The 23261-nt window shown below is 33.4% G+C and overlaps 1 long non-coding RNA gene and 1 pseudogene across 1 annotated transcript; one reads left to right on the plus strand and one right to left on the minus strand.

Moving 5' to 3' along the window:
• Window positions 1-1523: 1523 nt before the first annotated feature.
• LOC108477807 (probable cysteine protease RD21B) lies at window positions 1524-11511 on the minus strand (annotated as a pseudogene).
• Window positions 11512-18968: 7457 nt separating this feature from the next.
• On the plus strand, window positions 18969-20392 carry LOC128285611 (uncharacterized). Its single transcript, XR_008276112.1, has 3 exons — window positions 18969-19048; window positions 19518-19604; window positions 20229-20392. It is a non-coding gene; the product is annotated as an uncharacterized LOC128285611 (long non-coding RNA).
• Window positions 20393-23261: the final 2869 nt, after the last annotated feature.

Below are 23261 nucleotides of genomic sequence, written 5' to 3' on the forward strand. Positions count from 1 at the left end.
TTTATTTATTGTTTAGAGAAAAGTATATTGCTTATAAATGCGATTTTTTGCATTGTTTTATTTTATATGAAATATTCATATAATATATTATTATGCAGAATTCGGATAAATTTTGTTAGTTTAGTCTATTATCATCTCGATTATGGTGATTAGGTTAATAGATTATCAATCACTAAAATTCATAGCTTAATCGACTTAATATATATTTATTAGGAAAACTGCATAAAAAATCACTAAATTATTAATAAGTTTATGTTTTAACTACTCAACTTTAAAAAGTTTCAAAATGATCACTAGATTATTTCAACTTTGAACATCATAAATTTACGAATTACAATCTAAACAACTTCTCTCTGTTATTTGTCCATTGTTGTTTTTGTTGGCTTTTCTTCTTCATTTGCTTCTCAAGCAATAACAAACTTTGCCGTGGTTCATCGTTTGGTCCTTGTAGCTGAACCTTGCTTCAATAGTTTTACCCCCAGTGGATTCTCCTTGCTCTGTTTCATTAGCAAAATTACTAAATAACATGAGGAAAACAATTATAGGCTTTAACACGTTCTAATATTGATATCAATATATGTATTTGGAAAGAATTAGAAAAATATCCATGGCCAAAATTTACATCTGAGTCCGAGTATTTATAATATAAATGCAATTGTAATTACCTTTAGGCAGGTTCTAGCTGTAAGGCCGCAGATGGGGTAATTCACAGGGCAGCAACTATAGTGATCATCACAGCATTCAATTGGGCAGTAGCCTCACACAAAGCAGTATTTACTAAGGCATACAAGCAATAGCAAGTGCATCCTGGAGAGCATGTGTCGTATTCATCACAAACCGTCGAGGGCTTGACGGGTGAAGGTGCAGAGAGCGCTGGCTTAGGGAGGTTCTGTCCTTTCTTGATGGGGTACGGTGCCATCATTGCAATGCCACGCTTTCCAACCACATTAATTTTTGTTAGAATTAAGTGACCCAAATTCTTATTTAAATAAAATACGATGGAAAATAAAATAAAAGTAAAATCCATATAGAACTAGACTTCTTTTATTTTATTTTAGAATAAGGTTTTTAAACTTTATTAAACTTCATCTATTTTATATTGATTAGGATAAGGTGTTTCAATTCTACTAGAATATGGCTTTACAAGCCTATAAATAGAAATAGTTTATTCCTCTTGTATTGAATTTAAATTTTTCGACATAGTGAATTTTCTTCTCCTCTGCCCGTGGTTTTTTCCCAAAAGGATTTCCACGTAAAATTTGTGTGTTCTTTATTTTATTTTATTTTTTTTATAAATTGGTATCAGAGCTTCCGGGTTATTCATCTCGATCACGGTAATTGCGTCTTTGAAGTATGAAATTCCGCTGTTGAATCGCAACACCAGATTTGCATTGTGGCAAATTAAGATACAAGCAGTTCTTGCACAGATAGATCTGGAGGATGCCCTGCTAGGGATAGATAAGATGCCTTCGACATTAACAGATGAAGAGAAGAAGCGTAAGGATCGAAAGGCGTTAACACAGTTACATCTGCATTTTTCCAACGAAATTTTTCAGGATGTGATGAAAGAGAAGACTGCCGCTGCATTATGGAAGAGGCTAGAACAAATATGTATGTCGAAAACTCTAACAAGCAAGTTGCATATGAAGCAGCGTCTTTATCTCATCGTTTGGAGAAAGGTGCGTCTGTACACGAAAACTTAACAGTGTTTAAAGAAATTCTCTCAAACTTGGAGGCCATGGAGGTTCAGTATGATAAGGAAGATCTAGGGTTGATTCTACTTTGTTCGTTGCCCCCGTCTTATTCAACCTTTAGAGACACGATTTTATATAGCCGCGAGTCTCTCACAGTTGATGAGTTTTATGATTCTTTAACCTCGTATGATTAGATGAAGCATCTTGTGGTTAAACCCGACTCTCAGGGAGAGGGTCTCATTGTTCGTGAGAGACAAGATCGGCATGCTGATGATGATCGTGGTAGGACACAGGAACGGAATCCTCGTGGTAAATCTAAAGGTAGATCGAAGTCTTCAAACAGAGGTAAAACTTGTAACTTCTGCAAGAAGAAAGGGTACATTAAATCTGAGTGCTATAAACTACAAAATAAGATTAAAAGGGAGGCTGCGAATCAAAAGGGAAAACAACCCGAAAATTTCGGTGAAGCTGATATTGTAGAAGATTACAGCGATGGTGAACTTCTAGTTGCTTCTATCAATGATTCTAAAGTAAGCGAGGAATGGATACTTAATTCAGGTTGCACCTTCCACATGAGTCCCAATCGGGATTGGTTTACAACTTACGAAACAGTATCTGAAGGTGTTGTTTTGATGGGAAATAATGCTTAGTGTAAAATCGCAGGTGTTGGAACAGTTAAAGTTAAGATGTTTGATGGAGTTGTCAGAACACTTAGTGAGGTACGACATGTTCCAGAATTGAAGAGAAATTTAATTTCGTTGAGTACTCTTGATTCAAAAGGGTACAGATATACAGCTGAAAGTGGGATTTTATAGATTTCCAAAGGTTCCTTTGTTGTGATGAAAGGGCAAAACAAAACTTCCAAGTTATATGTTTTGCAGGGTTCTACTGTTATTGGTGATGCAGCTGTCGCTTCCTCTTCCTTGTCAGATGATGATATTACTAAACTTTGGCATATGCGCCTAGGGCATATGAGTGAAAATGGCATGGTGGAATTGAGTAAATGAGGACTTCTTAATGGGCAAGGAATTTGCAAACTAAATTTCTGTGAGCACTGTGTTTTTGGGAAGCAAAAGAGAGTTTAATTCACTATAGGAATCCATAACACGAAGGGAATATTGGAGTATATTCATTCTGATCTATGGGGGCCATCTAGGGTGCCTTCGAGAGGTGGAGCTAATTATATGCTAACCTTTATTGATGATTTTTCTAGAAAAGTTTGGGCGTTCTTCCTAAAGCAGAAAAGCGATGTGTTTTCAACATTTAAGTCTTGGAAAATTATGATTGAAAAACAAAAGGGAAAACAGATAAAATACCTCTGCACGACAATGACTTAGAGTTCTGTTCTGATGAGTTTCATAGATTGTGCAAGTCAGAAGGGATCATGAGACACTTGATAGTTCGTCATACTCCACAGCAAACCGGCGTTGCAGAATGAATGAACAGAACGATCATGGAGAAGGTTCGATATATGTTGTCAAATGACAACTTATCAAAGTCATTTTGGGCAGAAGCAGCCTCTACTGTATATTTTTTAATCAACCGATCTCCATCCGTTGCCATTGAGAAAAAAACTCCACAAAAGGTATGGTCTGGTAATCCTGCTAATTATTCTGATTTAAAGATTTTTGGGTGTCCTGCTTATGCTCATGTTGATAATGGAAAATTGGAACCGAGATCCATTAGATGCGTTTTACTTGGTTATAAAGCTGGTGTAAAAGGGTATAAGATATGGTGTCCTGAAAATAGAAAAGTTGTGATTAGCAGAGATGTTGTTTTTGATGAAACTGCTATGCTACCTAACTTATCTCTTAAAGACTCTTCCAATAAAGAAAATCAAAAGCAGGTGGAGTATTAGATTAATACAGAGTCAACTCCTCAAGCCAGAACAAAAATTGAGAATAGAGTTGCTTCTTCACGACAATACTCTATCGCCAAAAATAGAACTAGAAGAGAAATTAAACCTCCAAAGAAGCATGCCGAGGCTGATCTAGTTGCTTATGCTTTAAATGTGGCTGAAGATATAGATGTGAATCAAGAGCCATCTAATTATTCTAATGCGTTAGCTGTGAAGACTCAGAAAAGTGGATGTTTGCTATGCAAGAAGAGATGGAATCACTCCACAAAAACAGAACATGGGACCTTGTGAAACTTCCTAAAGGTAAAAAGGTTGTTCGTTGTAAATGGGTGTTTTGTAATACCCCGAAAATATTTATAGTAAAATATTATCCGTGATATAGTAAAATAAGGAAATAAAGTGACAAAAAGGGAAATTTTGAGTTATGTCAATATTGGGAAGTATATTATGACATATTGATTCAAGAAACGATTAAATTGTAAAAGTGAGAAAAGTTTTGTGGCCCAAGAGTAAATACTCAAAATTTGAAGGATTAAAGTGTAAATATGAAAAATTGAAGGACTAATAGTGCAAATATTTTAAGGGTGGAATGATTTAGAAACCAAGGAAAATTGATGAATTAGGACCAAATTGAATAGGTGAAGAATTATGAGGGACTAAATTGTAATTTTACCAAATAAGTGATGACTCAAGATTGTAATTTTAAAAGATCACAAAGGGCAAAATGGTCAATTGGAAGAGAGAGAAATCTAGAGACAATGATGATGTTGGAGATATTTTAGATAAATTAAATAAATGAATATTAGTTTATTAATACTTTAAATTGATTTTTAAATGATATTTTATTATTTTATTATTTTATTATTATTTTATTTAATATATATATGTAAGGAAAGAAAGGGGAGGATGATCACCATTCTCATGCAACTAACGTGAGAAGAAGAAGAAGAAAGAAAGTTTTCCTTTTCTTACAATTTAGTCCTTCCTCTAAAAAATCATTATTTTCACCTAAAAATTGAAAGAATTTCCATAGCCATCAAGAGAGAAAGATAGCAAGGAGATGATGGGGAGCAAGAATATCAAGTTGGATTCAAGAAATAGAAGCTGGAGGAGAGAGAAAAATCAAGTTAAAGATTGAAGTCAATAAGAAAAGGTAAGTACATCAATATTTCAATATGTTTTTAAGTTTGTTATTATTAACAAAGCATGGAAATAATGTTATAGTTGAGTTTTCTTACATAAGGTCCTATGTTCTTGATATGTTAGCAAAGAGAAAATAAGAGAAAGTGATGAGAAATGGTGTAGAAAAAGAAAATAAGGGTGTTATAACATGGTAATTAATATCTTGCACTAAAACAGTTATGGACAGCAGCAGTAGTCTAACTTTGAAAAATCACCAAAAATTTTAGAAATCGAATTATTGGATTAATAAAATATGAGATTAAATATTATTGAGTCTAGTTTCTTATAGAAGAAACGGTGTAACTAATGGATTTGTAAATCGTGAAATATAATGAATTTTGTGAGACAAGATCAGAATGAATTCGGGTTCCCCTATTCTGAATTTGGAAAATCATAAAAAATTGGATAGAAATAATTAGGGGCTTAAATTTATATGTTTAGAATCTTGAATAAGTATATTTTCAATATAAATAAACGAGAATACCATTCAAATTATATACAAGGAGATAATTAATTTTTAGTAAAGAAGGGTCAGAACTGTCAGACAACAGAACAGGGGTAACTTTAAAGAATAAACTGTACTTATTGGCTAAACCAAAAAATATTAAAATTTTATGGCAAGAAGATATATGAGTCTAGTTTCAGGGAAAATTTTTAGATCTTAATTTGGAGCTCTATAGCTCCAGATATAAATAATTTAGTGACTATGACACAGATGGACAGCTTGAATATTCATAAAAGTAAAATATATATATATATATATATATATATATATATATATAGATAATGTTACTTACAAGTGTGTTATATACATTAACGATGTGGAATGGAGAGGAGGAGGAGGAAAACATATATGAATATTCATTTAGCATGGCTAATTTGCATATTTTAGGCTCGGGGACTAAATTGAATAAAAGTAAAACTTTATGGGCAATTTTGTAAAAATGTCAGAAATGACCATATTGCATGAAATGGATTATTTTATTATTTAAATTACAAAATTGAATAAAATTATTAATTTAGTTCAAGATAGGGGGAAAACATGTTTTAGGGATTAAATTGAAAAGTGTTGAAATTATGGAAAATTCTGATATTTTATAGAATTCATGGATTGTTATCAATATGTATGAGAGTAATAGCTGAAAATAAGGATTAAATTGGAAGAATTTTATTTTCCTGACCCTAAGGATGAAATCATCATTAATTAAAAGTTTAGGGGCAAAATGGTAATTTTGCCTAGAGCATTAATTAAATGCATTAGAATATGAAATGAATGACAATGATGATCAAATTTATTTATAAAGATCCGGACGACTCAAATATGAGACTTGATCGTGGAAAAGAAAAGATGTCGGATTAATGAAATTATAAACACAAACAAAAAATGAGGTAAGTTCGTGTAACTTGAATTATATTCTTAAATGCTTGAGATTGTATGTTATTTATGTGAATATGATTTGAATGTTCATTGTATGAAAATTTATGAAACATTGATATATTTGATAAAAGGAGAAGGAATCCCGGTTGAATGAAAGGAAAATTCGATGGACCTTTGAAAATGAATTGACGGTAAAAAGGATCTAGCCCGAATGGGTGATCCTATTCTGATATAGCCCTCCTGAAGAATACGTGTAAAATGGATTTAGCTCGGACGGGTAATCCAAATTAGGGTCTGAATTTAGCCTGGACTGGTAATTCAGATCCAAGCTCATTAGAGTAATTGTCGTTGCAGGGGATTTAGCCTGGACTGGTAATCCCGACAATATTCTATGAGTTTATATTACAGGGGATTTAGCCTAGACTGGTATTCCCACTATAAGGATGAGGTTCGCGGGAGTGTGCTCTCTGATATGAAATGTGTAAGACCATGGTTGAAAGATACCATGGCAGCCTGATATGAAATGTGTAAGACCATGGTTGAAAGATACCATGGCAACCTGATATGAAATGTGTAAGACCATGGTTGAAAGATACCATAGCAACATGACAGAAAATGAGTAAGACCATAGTTGAAAGACACTATGGCATCATGTTAAAGATAAATAAGACCGTGGATGGGAGACGCTATGACATCTGTTGAACAATTGATATTCAGGTAATATGTATCGATGACGAATGGTTATATGAAATAATTATGAAGATAGATAAACGAAATAAGTATAAGTACATGGAATATAATTTATGTTAAGTTTGATATAAGCTATTACCTAATAAATATACATAAAATATATGGAAATGATGGAGCATGAAATATTGATATAATGAAATGAATGATATATGCTTATAAAGAAACGATAAGAGAATGATATGTTTCATGACATGTACAAATATGATTATCTTTGATATGTTGATACAAGGAAATTATGTAAGTAAAGACAATTATTAAACTCAAGTGTGACATGTCGAGAAAATAAGTATATCAATGTTGAATTTATATGAAATATGTGCAAGTATACTAACAATGATGTGGCTTGACGCTTAGACAAAGGTCAAGCTATTGATTGAATGGTAACATGTTTAATTATAAGAAGCATTGAAATGGTAAGTACTTAGATGAAAATAAATTTTAATTTAAGATTTTGCGAAATTTTTTTTATGATCCCGATTTAATTCCGGTTGGTTTTTAATGTATGTTTGGGGCTTCAAGGGCCGAATAAAGAGACGTTATGATTATTTTCAAAATATGAATAATAAATAACTCAGAATTATCTGAAAATGTTCAGTAAACTCCGGTAATGCCTCGTACCTATTCCGACAATGGATACGGGTAGGGGTGTTACATGTTTAAAAAGAAAGAAGGGACTCTAGGAGTTGAAGAACCCAGATATAAAGCAAGGCTTGTTGTAAAGAGTTACAGTCAAATTCCAGGAGTGGACTTCACAGATGTGTTCTCTCCAGTTGTTAAGCATAGTTCGATTCGAGCTTTGCTTGGTATTGTGGCCATGCATGATTTGGAGCTTGAGCAGTTAGATGTAAAAATTGCATTTCTGCATGGAGAACTTGAGGAGGATATTTACATGCAACAACCAGAGGGTTTTATAGTCTCGAAAAGAGGACTATGTTTGCTTCTTTGAAAAAGTCTCTTCTGATTTGAAAGCAGTCACCAAGCCGATGGTACAAGAGGTTTGATTCCTTTATGACTTCTCATGATTTCAAAAGAAGTAGTTTTACAATTGTGTTTACTTTAAGAAAAACAATGATGGTTCTTTTGTGTATCTACTTCTTTATATTGATGACATGTTGATAGCGAAGAAAAGATAAAGGAGAGATAAGAAATGTCAAAACCCAACTAAGTAAAGAATTTGAGATGAAAGATTTAGGACCAAAGAAAGAAGATACTTGGAATGGAGATTCTCGAAATAGAAAAACAAGTAAATTGTACCTAAGTCGGAAGGGTGCATTGAGAAAGTTCTTTGCGGAGTTCAATATGCGAGTGCTAAGCCTATTAGTACTCCTTTAGCGACCATTTTCGGACTTTCATCGCTTTGTCTCCACAATCGATGATGAGATTGAGTACATGTCACATGTTCCATACTCTAGTGCAGATGGGATCTCTCATGTATGCTATGGTTTGTTCACGTCCAGATTTATCATATGCGATCGGTCGATTAGCGATACATGGCGAATCCCAGTAAAGAACACTGGAAAGCAGTTCAGTGGATTCTAAGATACTTATGAGGTACTACTGATGTTTGCTTACAGTTTGGAAGAACTAGAGATGGAGTCATAGGTTATGTCGATGCTGATTTTGCTGGAGACCTTGATAAAAGAAGATCTCTCACAGGTTATGTCTTTACAATCGGAGGTTGTGCAATCAGTTGGAAAGCCACTTTGCAGTCTACAGTCGCTTTGTCTACCACTGAAGCTGAGTACATGGTGATTACTGAGGCTTGTAAAGAAGCTATTTGGTTAAAGAGACTCTTTAGTGAACTCAAGAAGACCTTCAAATCAGCACAGTATTTTGTGACAGTCAGAGTGCCATCTTTCTTACAAAAGATCAAATGTTGCATGAGAGAACAAAACACATTGATGTTCGGTATCATTTTGTTCGTGATATTATTGTTCATGGTGATATTGTTGTGAGCAAAATTAATACTCATGAAAATCCTGCAGATATGATGACTAAGTCACTTCCTATAACCAAGTTTGAGCATTGCTTAGACTTGGTTGGTGTTCATTGTTGAAGTTAAACCCTTAAGGGGTTTTATGGAAGATGTGGAGAACTTGTTTATTGAAAGTTCGTGATGAAGAACTTGTTCATTGAGAATTTGTGTCAAGGTGGAGATTGTTAGAATTAAGTGACCCAAATTCTTATTTAAATAAAATACGATGGAAAATAAAATAAAAGTAAAATCCATATAGAACTAGACTTCTTTTATTTTATTTTAGAATAAGGTTTTTAAACCTTATTAAACTTCATCTATTTTATATTGATTGGGATAAGGTGTTTCAATTCTACTAGAATATGGCTTTACAAGCCTATAAATAGACATAGTCTATTCCTCTTGTATTGAATTTAAATTTTTCGACATAGTGAATTTTCTTCTCCTCTGCCCGTGGTTTTTTCCCGAAAGGGTTTCCACGCAAAATTTGTGTGTTCTTTATTTTATTTTATTTTTATTTTTTACAATTTCCATCTTTATGCATCCATTCTTTCCCTAGTTTGAACCCCACAAATTCCTCACTATCCAGTAATCCACACCATTTTCCGTGCCATATCCCACGATAACAACACCATGGTCTAGGTCTGTTTTGCAGTCACCAGAGAATACACCCTGAAAACACACCAAAAAAGTACAGTGTTTTTTTTATATAAGCTTGAAAATTCAACAGTAACGGGACAAGCACTAGTTAACAATCATTGTTTCAACTATTTACCGATTGGTAGAGCTGGATAGCCCTGCCACCAGCTTCAATGCCAACACTAACTGATCGATTTGCCATAGCCATTTTCAATGAATTCTCATTGTTTTCAGGGACATCTTCATATCCATCTATGGAAACAACACTTGCATTTTTCTGAAAGGATGAACATAAACTAGAAGAGATTAACCAATCTGAATGAAGAACATCACGAAACACCAGCATAAAAGTGTCTCATTTGAAGTTGAAAAATATGTAAATTCTCAGAAGCACGGTAAGGGTAATCCTCTTCTGTGTCGATGCCACCATTTTTAATGAAGAATTCAAAGTCACTATCCATGAGACCTCTATTGCATCCTTCGTTATACAATGTATCGCAGTCCACTAGTTCCTGCTCCGACAATGAGATGAGATCATCAGTTACAATCTTGCTTATCCCTTCCACTGCAGCAACAGTTAAGAAGCCTAACAACTCCTTCCATTCAAAATAAAAAATTAATCATTCAAACATAGAGAACATAGCAATGTAACAAATCAGCAACAACAATGCCAAAAATGATACATTACCACATTGGCCTTGATCCTGTGGGATGACGACACCTTTTTCCTTCCAATCTACAAAATCAAGTAATTATCACCAATCTTAAATGTGTACCTACGACTATTGTTCTTCCCTGTAAGCATATGTGGTTGGGTTTTTCGATTACTCTTGATACCTAAATACATAGCCTTGCATTCTTTGTTGGTCAAATCTGCAAACCTGTTAAGACCAACCTTATTCGTAAGGTTAATCGAGTAAAAATATCATTTCAAACTTAACATTTTGAAATAGTTCTATTTATGTGTTAAAAATGTGTTAAAAATAATTAGTTAATATGATGTCATGAATTTTTTTTAAAACATCTTTCTAACACACACAAAATAGTCGAGGGTGACGGAAAGTGAGATTCGGGATCTGTTACGGTAAAACGAGCCCGTAAATATTTCTATTAAATATTTACGAGGTCAGTTAGTAGTGAATTAGATTTTGGTTAAGCAAATTTCTTGAAACTAAGAGTTGTTAAGGTACAGGGACTAAATTGAGTATGAATTAAAAGTTGAATTATAAATTGAAATGAACTAAAAGGACTAAAATAGCAAATAAACATTTATTTAGTACGGTGGACGGAATTAATAATGTATGTTGTATATATTACTTAATATATATGTATGTTATAATAAATAAATGGTATAAAATATATGTAAATTATATTATATATAGAAACATAATAAAAGAAATAGTAGGAAAGTGGAAAGAAAGATGATTGCATGCAAACTAGAAAAGAAAGAAAAGGAGAAGATAACGAACGGAGCTCAAATTGGTTAGTGCAATTTAGTCCATTTTCTTGTAAATTTTATGTTTTTGGAATTTTGGTACCTAGGGCTTCTCGACCCATGTTGTAATTTTTAGTATTGTTCAAGATTTTGGATATTAACATTGTTGTAAGTATTAAGGATTAAATAAATAGATTTTTAAGTTAGAAATGGAAAATGACTAAATTGTGAAATAAATTGTTGATTTTGAGCAATAGGGACTAAATTGAGAAAAATTTGAAATTAAGGGGTCAAATTGAAAAAGAGGGAGCTAAATTTAGTTTAGAGTGAAATTAGTATAAAAATATAAAGTTAAATGTGAAGGTTAAAAACTAGTCTAGGTTTAGGGACTAAATTGAAGAATAAGCAACATATAGTGTGAAAATTGAAATTTAATGTGAAATTGAGTTGTGCAATATTAATATATTTTAATTGTTTTATTCCGTAGCTAACGTCGTACCGGAATCCTCGAGTAAAAATGGGAAGGATAAAATCGACGTCGAATAGCTCAGAATTCACGGTTTGTATTTCTATAATCAGAACTCTAGTAAATTGTTGCATTTTGAACTATTGTGCATGGTACAACATGAGGTGAGAACTTTTGAACATTGGACTAAAATAAATCAAATGATGATTAAAATGACTCGATTATGAATATCGTGAAATGTTGTGTTTTATGATTGTTGAATTGAATATATGTGTATTGAGAAAATGTGATTATTATCAAATTGAATATATGCTTATATGTGATGATATACAATCATGAAATTGAAACATTGGTTGTATTAAAAGTAAAGTGAACCCTATTAACTATTTCAAGCTAAGTCAGATATAGATGGCATGCCATAATATAGGAAGAGTTCAGAGATTTCTTCGACCTCGAGTCGATGAGGCACTAGGTGCCAATTTGCTTCGGATTAACCAATGAGACACTGGGTGTCAATTTATATAGGTTGGGAACAGTTATTACTCCGGATTTATTCAATAAGGCACTGGGTATCAAACTGGTGTATTGGTTGGATCCGTGTATCCGTTTGATTCTGAGTCATGTTAATAGGGGAAAATTAAATAATAAAATATGTGATTGATATTGAAATGGTAAAGATGAGAAATGAATACGAGATGAGAAAATATTGAAATGGAAAAAATGAGAAATGAATATGAGATGAGAAATGTAATATGAAATGATGAAATGAGATGTGAAACTTGAAATGAATTCAAATACTGATCAAAGAGATGAATCATGCCATTGCATAAGTTGAAATAGTCAAATGCTATATGAAATGCCTTTGATATATATATATATATATATGAATATGTGGAATTTAGAGGATGTAATAAAGAATGAGAAATTTCGTATTATTGATTCAAACCATAAGTGCATAATATTTCTTATTGCATTCTCACATTTTGATTACTCATATTAAGTTAAATTGTTCGGATTATAGAAATACCACTGACTTATACTCAGCGTGCGGTTTTGTTTTCCGTTTGCAAGCTAGGTACTTTTCGACTTATCGCCTACTCAGCATCAAAACAAGAAATCCCGAGCTCGAGTGTGTTGATATCTTCTTTTGTAATGGCATGTACCTAGGAAGTCTTGATTGATAGTTGGTTTGTTAATGAGATGTTATTTTGGTTTAAGGTGAATTGATGGTCACTTGTATATATAGTTGTGGTTTAAGCTATGTTTTGGTATGTAGTTTAGTTAATGTTTTTGTATGTGTATAAGTTTTAAAGGTTGATATTGTAACATTCCGAAATAGGGCCTAAACGGAACAGTGGTTGCGAAACCACAAATTCAGGGTAAAAAAAATAAAATAAAAAATATTTTATTATTATTTTGAGGTTCATGGTATGATTACATGATTGTGTGAAAATTTCGTGATAAAATTCTATGCATAAAGTGCTTAAATTGAGGTTAGGGACTAAATCGAATAATTTGCAAAACTTGCAATCTAGAAGTTTTTAGTATGAAATTGTTTTGGAATATTAATTAGGAGATCTTAAATGGTAATTTGACCAATTTTAAGTTCATGGACAAAATTAGGACATGAAAGGAATTTTTGAAAGTTTAGTAAGGAGGGCATTTTGGTCATTTGGTTATTAACATTAATAAAAGGTAAAAAGATGATAAAATTGTATCATCTTCTTCAAGTTACCAGCAGAACCTTACCTCTCTCCATAGCTGGGGTTTCTTCAACTTTCAAGCTTCATAGTAAGTGATTCCAAGCCCCGTTTTTAATGATCTTTATGTTTTTGAAGTCCCGGTAGCTCGATAAAGCTTATGCTAGCAATAATTTAAGTTAGGAATCAAATTTGGAAAAATACCCATAGGTGAAATTTGTGTATTTTGATGTTTTATGATGGAATATGAGGTTTTAAATTATGTTAGACAACTTGTGCTACTTAGTTTTAAGTGAAAACGAGTTAAAAGGCTTAATCGGTAAAAATACCTAATAGTCATAAGTACATGTTAGTGTGTGAATTTGATGTTGCCATAGAAGGGAAAAATGATCAGCATGTCATAAAACATAAGAAAATAGGATGAAGTTTAATTTACGAGCCTTGGGGCAAAAGTGAAAATATGTGAAAGTTTAGGGGCAAAAATGTAATTTTGCCAAAGTTTGAGTAAAGGGTTGTTTTGATAAATGTTGATATTAAATAAGCTAAATTTGCTATTATAGATCAAGAAGAGCGAAATTCGAGAGTAGATCGGGGAAAAGAAAAAGTAAAGGACTAAATTGTAAAGTTTAGTCACATTTTGTATCGAGGTAAGTTTACAGTAAATAAATGCAAATTCTTTTATTTTACATTATTATTGTCAATTTCCAGCATTTATATATTATGTTATGAAAATATTTAAAGTCGAATTTAAGGTGAAGTGACAGAGGAAAAGTGTTAGAAAGCCCCGGTTGAACCCTAGGAATGTTAGGATATTAGGGTTGACAGACGAATGAAATGAGCCATGTAAGTCCATATTAGAAATATGGCTTTGGAGACAGGATTGAGCCATGTAAGTCCATATTATATATGGCATTGGAGCAGGAATAATTCATGTAAGTCCATGTCAAAGACATGGCATTGGCGAGATATTGATGAGCAGAAGCGACCCTAGTATCCTTAGTATTCCGAGTGGTTCAACGGGTCAGGATACGAGTTAAATTACAGTGAATTAACAGCAAAGGAAAAGTAGATTATACTTATGAAAAGGAAAGGTCGGTAAGAAAGAAGGTAAGGGAATAAAGAAGAAGATAGAAATTGAGAAGTAAAGAAATTTATGATGTTAGATGATATTATGCATAATTATCCATTATGTTGAATGTTGTGATTTATTTGCTTGTAAGCTTACTAAGCCTAGTGCTTAATCTCTTTATTTTCTTCTTCTTATAGTACTTATCTAGTCACTCGGGATTGAAGGAAATGTCGGAGGCCGATCACACTATCAAAGAAATAACTTCGGTATAATTAGGCGTTTTGTTTTGTGTATGGCATGTATAGAAACTTAGCCACTTTTGGTATAATATGAACAATGAATGATGTGTAAATACTTGCTAGTGATTAGCTAATAAAATGGCCGATGATATGCATGTTTATTAATATGTATGATTGAATGGTGATTATCACATGAAAATTATGAAAATGTGAAAGTAACCTAAAAACAGATTCAAGTAACAGCAATGACGTAACTTTGAAAAATCACTAAAATTGTATAAACATATTTTGAAGATGAATAATATATGAAATTAAATCTTATTATGTCTATTTTCTTATGGAATAAGAAAAATAGGTAAAGGTATTATATTTCATGATATATCTGAGTTTTAGTGAAACAAGGTCAGAGCGATTTCTAGAACCCCTGTTTCAACTTTGGAAATTCACCATAAATTGTACAAAACTAATTAGAAGGTATACTTTATATGGTTATAATCCTTGTTGAGTCTAGTTTTAAAAGAAACAAACGGCTTAGTGATATGAATTTTGTACAGGAAGAAACATGGTTCGTAGTAACAAGAGGTTAGTGCAGTCGAGTTTTGAAACAGGGGAAACTTTAACTAATAAACTGTACTAATTGGCTAAGTCAAAAATTCTAGAAAAAAATTAGTAGATATATATACGAGTCTAGTTTCATGAAAAATTTACGGATCTTAATTTCAAGTTTTGAAACTCGAGAAATGAATTTTAAGTAACCATGACGCAGAAAAATAGTTTATTCGAAAATTAAAATAAGTGATTTAGAGTTGTTTAAAAGGTAAGATAAGTTTAGTAACACCTCAAGCTTGACTCCGGTGATGGTTTGGGCGTGGGGCGTTACATTTATTGGTATCGAGCAGGTTTAGTCGGTTCTCGGAGCAGTTAGTGTGAGAAAAGTCTAGCTATACATGCCATACTTGTATTTTGATAGTGTGACGACTCTTGACGATTTTTAAATATTTTGTTTTATTGTAATGGATCCCGAGTGAGCTGGTGATGATGATGTAGAAAGTAATGCTTTGCTCCGTAGAAGGGCAGCGCCATCGAGAATAGGCGATGAAGATTAATCGGGGAGGAGTGACTCGAAGCTCTCTTCCAAGCTTTGAATGATTTGTTTGCCGAGTTCGTTAAATGCAATTGGCAGTTAGACCTCCACCCCTCATGATTCTCGGGCTACCCATGTAGCTCAAGCTCCCCAATCACAGTGCAGTGATAAGAGAAAAGCCACCGATTGATAGAATCAGAAACAAGGGCGAGAAGAGTTCGAGCAACAAAAGATGATGATGCGAAAGAGCGAATTTTGGTTAGAAAATACTATCGAGTCTTTGATGAGTTATCTTGTACACCGAGGAATGTATGGAATGTGTAGTATCACTTCTTAGAGACTCGACCTACTACTGGTGGAAGGCACTTGTATCGGTTGTACCAAAGGAGAGGGTCACTTGGGATTTCTTTCGGAGGAATTTCGTAAAAAGTACATCATCGAGAGGTTTATTGACCGAAGAGAAAGGAATTCTGGAATTGAAACAAGGTAATATGACGGATCGATGAGATTGTGCTTAAATTATCGGCAACTTAACAAGGTAACAAGAAAGAACAAGTATCCATTGCCTAGAATTGATGATCTGTTTGATCAATTGAAGGAGCTCTTGTGTTTTTCAAGATAGATTTGAGATCCGGATATTATCAGTTGTGAGTTAAAGAGTCAGATGTCTTGAAGACTGCTTTCCGGACTAGGTATGGTCATTATGAGTTCCTTGTGATGCCATTTGACTTGACTAATGCTCCTGCCATTTTCATGGACTTAATGAACCGAATTTTCAGACCGTACTTGGATAAGTTTGTAGTTATGTTTATTGATGATATCTTGATTTATTCTCATGATGAGACTGAGCATGCAGAGCATTTGAGAACAGTTTTACAAATTCTGAAAGATAATCAGTTGTATGTCAAGTTCAGCAAAAGTGAGTACTGGTTACGAGAAGTTGGTTTTCTTGGACATATTGTTTCAGGTGAAGGTATTAAGGTTGATCCGAGCAAGATTTCAGCCATTGTTGATTGGAAGCCTCCTAGAAATGTATCAAAAGTTAGAAGTTTTCTTGGTCTTGCCGGATATTATAGGCGATTTGTAGAGGGATTTTCCATGATAGCTACCCGGCTGACAAGATTGCTGCGAAAGGATGTCAAGTTTGAATGGACTGAGAAGTGTCAACAGAGTTTTGACAAGTTAAAAGCATTGTTGACTAAAGCTCCTGTTTTAGTGCAACTAGAACCGGTAAGGAGTTTGTGATTCTGATGATGCGTCCATGAATGGACTTGGTTGTGTACTTATGCGGGAAGGGAAGGTAATTGCTTATGCCTCTAGACAACTAAAGCCACATGAGAAGAACTATCCGACACATGATTTAGAGCTAGTGCCATTGTTTTTCTTACTGAAGATTTGGAGACATCATTTGTACGGTGAGAAGTGCCACATATTCACGATCACAAAAGTTTGAAATATTTGATGACTCAAAAGATTTGAATTTGAGGCAAAGAAGATGGTTAGAGTTGATTAAAGATTATGAGCTAGTGATCGATTATCACCCGAGTAAGGCAAACGTTGTTCTTGATGCTTTGAGTAGAAATCTTTATTTGCATTAAGAGCTTTGAACACTAGTCTAGCCTTATCAGATGATGGTTTTATCTTAGCTGAGTTGAGAGCTAAACCGATGTTTCTTGAAGAAATTTGTGAAGCTCAAAAAAATGACAGTGAGTTGTTAGCCAAAAGAGATCAGTGCGAGTCGGATGTAGAGTCGATTTTCGGATCGATTCAAAGGTTGTTTGATGTTCCGAGACGGGTATGCATACCGAAGAATGATGAGCTTATTCGAAAGATTTTACGGGAAGCACATAGTAGTTCTTTGTCTATTCATCCGGTAGTATAAAGATGTATAATGATTTAAAAAAAATGTCTTGGTGGGTAGGAATGAAAAGGGACATTTGAGTTTGTTTTAGATGTTTGATCTGTCGGCAGTAAAGGTCGAACATCGGTACCTTCGTGTTTATTGCGACTGTGCTAGTCCACGAGTGGAAATGGGATCGAGTTACTATGGATTTTGTGACAGGATTGCGTTTACACCGAGAAAGAAAGATGCAGTATAGGTTGTGATTGATAAGTTAACGAAGTCGGCTCATTTTATCCCAGTTCGTATGGATTATTCACTTGACAAGTTGGCCGAGTTGTATATGTCAGAGATAGTCAAACTACACAAGGTACCATTATCGATCATTTTAGACAGAGATCCAAGATTTACTTCACGGTTTTGGAAGAAATTACAGAAGGCTTTGGGCACAAAGTTGAGTTTTAGTCTGACTTTCCACCCTCAAACCGACGGTCAGTCAGAGAGAGTTATTCAGGTACTTGAAGATATGCTTAGATGTTGTGTACTGGAATTTCAAGGCAGTTGGGAAAAATATTTACCATTAGTAGAGTTTGCCTACAATAATAGTTATCAGTCGAGTTTGAAGATGGCACCTTATGAAGCTTTGTATGGACGTAAATGCCGCACACCTTTATATTGGATGAGCTTAAAGAAAGCCGATTCTGGGTTGATCTAGTTAAAGAAACGGAAGAAAAGTGAAAGTTATCGAAATTGTTTAAAAGCGACTTGAGATGATGTAAGTCGTATGCGATTTAAAAGAAAAGAGATCGAATATCAAGTTGGTGACAAAGTTTTTTGAAAGTATCCCGTGGAAGAAAGTTCTCGATTTGGCAAGAAAGGCAAACTAAGTCCACGTTTTATTGGACCGTTTGAAGTGATTGAGAGAGTCGGACCATTAGCATATCGGTTAGCTTTACTTGATTGAGTTAGAAGATTCATAATGTATTTCATGTGTCTATGCTACGTCGTTATCGTTCAGATCCGTCACATGTGATTTCTCAAACAGAGGTTGAGATTGACCGACATGACTTACAAGTGAAGAACTGGTAAAGATTCTAGCTCGAGAGGTAAAGCAATTAAGGAACAAAAGTATTGTACTTGTGAAAGTACTATGGAATAGACATGGGGTAGACGAGGCTACATGGGAACCCGAAGAGGCTATGCGAAAACAGTACCCATATCTCTTCACAGGTAAGATTTTCGGGACAAAAATCCCTAAAGGGGGGAGAAATGTAACATTCCGAAATAGGGCCTAAACGGAACAGTGGTTGCGAAACCACAAATTCAGGGTAAAAAAAAATAAAATAAAAAATATTTTATTATTATTTTGAGGTTCATGGTATGATTACATGATTGTGTGAAAATTTCGTGATAAAATTCTATGCATAAAGTGCTTAAATTGAGGTTAGGGACTAAATCGAATAATTTGCAAAACTTGCATTCTAGAAGTTTTAGTATGAAATTATTTTGGAATATTAATTAGGAGATCTTAAATGGTAATTTGACCAATTTTAAGTTCATGGACAAAATTAGGACATGGAAGGAATTTTGAAAGTTTAGTAAGGAGGGCATTTTGGTCATTTGGTTATTAACATTAATAAAAGGTAAAAAGATGATAAAATTGTATCATCTTCTTCAAGTTACCAGCAGAACCTTACCTCTCTCCATAGCTGGGGTTTCTTCAACTTTCAAGCTTCATAGTAAGTGATTCCAAGCCCCGTTTTTAATGATCTTTACGTTTTTGAAGTCCCTGTAGCTCGATAAAGCTTATGCTAGCAATAATTTAAGTTAGGAATCAAATTTGGAAAAATACCCATAGGTGAAATTTGTGTATTTTGATGTTTTATGATGGAATATGAGGTTTTAAATTATGTTAGACAACTTGTGCTACTTGGTTTTAAGTGAAAACGAGTTAAAAGGCTTAATCGGTAAAAATACCTAATAGTCATAAGTACATGTTAGTGTGTGAATTTGATGTTGCCATAGAAGGGAAAAATGATCAGCATGTCATAAAACATAAGAAAATAGGATGAAGTTTAATTTACGAGCCTTGGGGCAAAAGTGAAAATATGTGAAAGTTTAGGGGCAAAAATGTAATTTTGCCAAAGTTTGAGTAAAGGGTTGTTTTGATAAATGTTGATATTAAATAAGCTAAATTTGCTATTATAGATCAAGAAGAGCGAAATTCGAGAGTAGATCGGGGAAAAGAAAAAGTAAAGGACTAAATTGTAAAGTTTAGTCACATTTTGTATCGAGGTAAGTTTACGATGAAATAAATGCAATATTCTTTTATTTTACATTATTATTGTCAATTTCCAGCATTTATATATTATGTTATGAAAATATTTAAAGTCGAATTTAAGGTGAAGTGACAGAGGAAAAGTGTTAGAAAGCCCCGGTTGAACCCTAGGAATGTTAGGATATTAGGGTTGACAGGACAGAACAGAAATGAGCCATGTAAGTCCATATTAGAAATATGGCTTTGGAGACAGGATTGAGCCATGTAAGTCCATATTATATATGGCATTGGAGACAGGAATAATTCATGTAAGTCCATGTCAAAGACATGGCATTGGCAGGATATTGATAGACAGAAGCGACCCTAGTATCCTTAGTATTCCGAGTGGTTCAACGGGTCAGGATCTGAGTTAAATTATAGTGAATTAACAGCAAAGGAAAAGTAGATTATACTTATGAAAAGGAAAGGTCGTAAGAAAGAAGGTAAGGGAATAAAGAAGAAGATAGAAATTGAGAAGTAAAGAAATTTATGATGTTAGATGATATTATGCATAATTATCCATTATGTTGAATGTTGTGATTTATTTGCTTGTAAGCTTACTAAGCCTAGTGCTTAATCTCTTTATTTTCTTCTTCTTATAGTACTTATCTAGTCACTCGGGGATCGAAGGAAATGTCGGAGGCCGATCACACTATCAAAGAAATAACTCGGTATAATTAGGCGTTTTGTTTTGTGTATGGCATGTATAGAAACTTAGCCACTTTTGATATAATATGAACAATGAATGATGTGTAAATACTTGCTAGTGATTAGCTAATAAAATGGCCGATGATATGCATGTTTATTAATATGTATGATTGAATGGTGATTATCACATGAAAATTATGAAAAATGTGAAAGTAACCTAAAAACAGATTCAAGTAACAGCAATGATGTAACTTTGAAAAATCACTAAAAATTGTATAAACATAGTTTGAAGATGAATAATATATGAAATTAAAGCTTATTATGTCTATTTTCTTATGGAATAAGAAAAATAGGTAAAGGTATTATATTTCATGATATATCTGAGTTTTAGTGAAACAAGGTCAGAGCGATTTCTAGAACCCCTGTTTCAACTTTGGAAATTCACCATAAATTGTACAAAACTAATTAGAAGGTATACTTTATATGGTTATAATCCTTGTTGAGTCTAGTTTTAAGAGAAACAAACGGCTTAGTGATATGAATTTTTTACAGGAAGAAACATGGTTCGTAGTAACAAGAGGTTAGTGCAGTCGAGTTTTGAAACAGGGGAAACTTTAACTAATAAACTGTACTAATTGGCTAAGTCAAAAATTCTAGAAAAAAATTAGTAGATATATATACGAGTCTAGTTTCATGAAAAATTTATGGATCTTAATTTCGAGTTTTGAAACTCGAGAAATGAATTTTTAAGTAACCATGACGCAGAAAAACAGTTTATTCTGAAAATTAAAATAAGTGATTTAGAGTTGTTTAAAAGGTAAGATAAGTTTAGTAACACCTCAAGCTTGACTCCGGTGATGGTTTCGGGCGTGGGGGCGTTACAGATATCCTAAGTAGCTAGATGTTAGTTCAATATTGGCAAATTTGGTATGGATGAAAGTCTTGAATGATTGATGCATTTTAGAAATGTTTGAATATATGAAATGTGGTACCAATGATGGTACATTGGTTAGGCAAATTAGATGATGGTTTTGGTATATTTTGAGCATATTTAGTCATGCTTTAAGAAGGTTAAATGATTGGTAATTGAGTTGTTTAGTGCCCAAGTAGGTAGGAAATAGTAAACTTGAGTTTTAAGGTACATTTTGGAGCACATGGTCTACCACACGGCCGTGTGTCACACACATGCGTGTGACCCAAGTTAGTGAGTTACACGGGCTGGGACATGGCCGTGTGTCCTAACTTTGAGAGTCACATGACCTGAGGCATTCCACACGGCTTGATGACACGACTATGTGTCCCTTATTTTTAGGAATTTTTGAAAATGACCCTAAACTTTTAAAATTATTTCAAATTAGTCTCTGCATATTTTTAAACTATGTTTAGGGTCCTGTAGACTCGAAATAGGGGCTGTAAGAGTAATTTTTACTCTGGATTATGATCGATTAGCAAACCTAAATTAAGTGCATTCTACTAACATCATCAAAGAGAAAAAAATAGTCGGAGTATGGACCAATACTCTAATGCTAATAATTGGAATACTCTTGTTATGTGACCAACTTCTAGCATTCAAGAAAGGATAAATAGTGATAAGAGTGTAGATAGTGGAAGACCAATTAGCATTGCATAGCATGACTCGTTATTCGATGGTATAATATTCCAGTATGAAAGTATTAGATTGTTGTGACCTGCCCCGTATATTATAATGCTAATGGCTAGCTTACATGTTTAATTATAATTGATTATTTGTTTTGATTTGTTAGTAATGCTCGTGACCCTAATCCGATAACGGAAAGGGTTAGGGGTATTACATATGTTTTGTGGAGTTATGCATCGTATTTTTCAGCTTTTCTTCTCCCAGTTAAACTCTGTTTGTAGTTTCCCACTTTAACTCTTATTAGTGTAGGTTATTTTAATATTTTTTTACCTATAAATTTAGCTTATAAATAGGCCATTTTTCACCCTAGAAAAATAACTCATTACACATTTAGGTATTAGCTTTTACAAGCTTTTAGAGAATTTTGTATTTACATTTTGAGGGTTTATTTTTATCTCCATCTTTTGTATTCTTCGTTGATGCCATTTTAGTGAAATTATCTTTGCCCGTGATTTTTTATCCTCTTCGGAGGGTTTTTTTTTCACGTAAAATATTTATGTTCAATCTTTTTAATTTCTTTGTTATTTTACTTGTTCGTTGCTTAAATCATATTTATCCCCAACAAGTTAGTATCAGAGCTAGTTCAATTTCTGCAATCAACTTATTCAGAGATGGCAATAATAATGTTTGATATTGATAAGTTTGATGGCATCACAAATTTCAATCTGTGGCAAGTCCGGATGACAACAATTCTGATTCAAAGCGATCTTGAGAAGGTCTTTATAGAGAAGAAGCTTGCAAACATGGATAAATTAAAATGAGATAGGTTAGATAAAAAAAACTCTATTAATGATTCAATTATGTCTAACAAATAATTTACTGCAGGAGGTTTTAATAGAGAAAACGAAATTCATCTTATGGAAAATGTTAAAAACCCTCTACGTGACAAAGTCTCTGGTTAACTTATTAGTGTTGAAACAACATCTATACACATTTCGCATGGACGAAAGTGAACACTTTAGAGGTCACATCAATTAATTTATTACTATTTTGAATGATTTAAAGAATGTTGGTGTTCAAATTGACAATGAAGATTAGACTATGCTATTATTGTGCTCTTTACCTTCTTCATACAAGTTTTTCAAGGAGACTCTGATTTATGGCAGAGATAATCTCTCATTCAATGATGTGAAGGGTCATTTGTTGAGTGAAGACAAACTCGACAATGAATTTGGTTCAGATAGGCAAACCTCGATTTTGGTAGCATCAAGGAAGCGAGACTAGAGATATTGCTATTATAAGAAGTTAGGTCATGTCAAGGTAGATTGTTACAAACTGTGAAATAAAAGGGCTATTGAGAACAACGAGAAAGATTTAGCTAGTGCTAATT

Source organism: Gossypium arboreum, chromosome 12 (genome assembly GCF_025698485.1).
Source record: "Gossypium arboreum isolate Shixiya-1 chromosome 12, ASM2569848v2, whole genome shotgun sequence".
NCBI lineage: Eukaryota > Viridiplantae > Streptophyta > Magnoliopsida > Malvales > Malvaceae > Gossypium > Gossypium arboreum.